Raw genomic sequence first — 1,568 nt, forward strand, 5'->3', positions numbered from 1 at the left:
CTGCTTTTTAAGCCACCAGGTTCAACCCGGGGGGGGGGGGGGGGGGGTGGCAGGGGGGTATTGGGAATTGGCAAAACCTGTGCACGCCCTCGACTAAACAACAATTCTAGGAATTCATACTACGAAAACGGCTGCAGTTGTAAGCAAAAATATACGTGAGGGGCGTTCCCTGCAGCACTCTGTAACAAAGATAACAAAACTAATTGTCTATTGACAGAGAGCGGGTTAAATATAGGAAACCTAAAATATTAGGACGCCTTTGAGAAAATGAAGTAAATCTGCACACTTACGGAAGAACGTAAGTATGCTTCAGCAAAGTCTGACTCACGCCCTCCTGAAACTGCAGGAAGATACAAGGCCTTTCCCTTCGGTCCATCATCAGCATCTGTGTGGTTGCGGCAGGTGGGTGGGGGCTCATCTCCCATGCCTGGCAGTGTGCCCCTCATCAGTGGATGCTCAGTAGAGATTACTAAAGCCCCCCCCCCCCAAACTGTGTAGAGAAAAGTTTGAATGGGCAGCTGCTCCTAACAGAGAAGAGGCTCTAAAATAGAACTTAGCAGGAGCTACATTTAAGGGGCAGGAGAGTAAGAGAGGAGATGAAGACTTGCCTTAGCTGGGGGTGACCCTCTTCCTGAGACAGACAGAACTGGCACTGAGGGGGCGTGTGCTTCCCGGCCTGTGTCATCTCAGGAAATTAAGGATTAAGGTTACCTGCTGAATGCAAGAATGCTATGAAGGAGAGAATGGAATAAAATTTGGAATAGCCACTGTAGGGGACTTGACAGGAAGTCATGATACAAAGAATTAAAGAGGTACAAAAAGGGGCGGGTAGAAGGCCAAAGGACTGGAAACAACTATTAGCTAGTGACTTCCCCCATCAGTACCCCGTCAACTTAAGTCGGACATAGCAATGCAGAAGACAGATGCTCTGGACTAAATTGTATTCCTCTTAAATGTTGAAGCCTAACGCCCAATGTGGTATTTGGAGACAGAGTATCTGGGAAGTCAGGAGGGTGGGGAGGGTGCCCTTATAAGAAAAGGAGGAGACACTGGAGCTCGCTCACTCTCTGCCCTGTTAGAACATAGAGAAAATGTGGCATGTCAGAAAGACTTCACCAGGAACTGGATGGCACCTTGATCTTGGACTTCCCAGCCTCCAGAACTATGAGAAACAAATGTCTCCTGTTAAGTCACCCCATCTATGGTATTTTGTTATAGTAGCTCAAGAAGACTAAACAGAGTTAACCAGACTTGCAAAGGGATCTCAGCCAGTGTAGGGAGAGAGAAAATCATTAATGCTAAAGAATAGAGCACCGAAATGATTAGTGAGAGGAAACAGCAGCCAAGGGAGCTAACAGTGCAGGGAAGGCCACCATCACCCACACTTCTAGAAGAGAAGCTGGGCCCAAAGAGGCAGAGCTGCCATAACCACCCCCTAGTAGTAGTCCTCACGAAGACCAGAGCTCAGGTCTCCTGGCTGCAAGCCTCAAGCCTTTCCAGCCTCACTGCTGTCCTCGCTCTGGGGTCCTGGATATCTGCTGTGGCCCACATGGAAACTGCCAACATGA

Source organism: Meles meles, chromosome 19 (assembly GCF_922984935.1).
Source record: "Meles meles chromosome 19, mMelMel3.1 paternal haplotype, whole genome shotgun sequence".
In the NCBI taxonomy this organism is placed as follows: Eukaryota; Metazoa; Chordata; class Mammalia; order Carnivora; family Mustelidae; genus Meles; species Meles meles.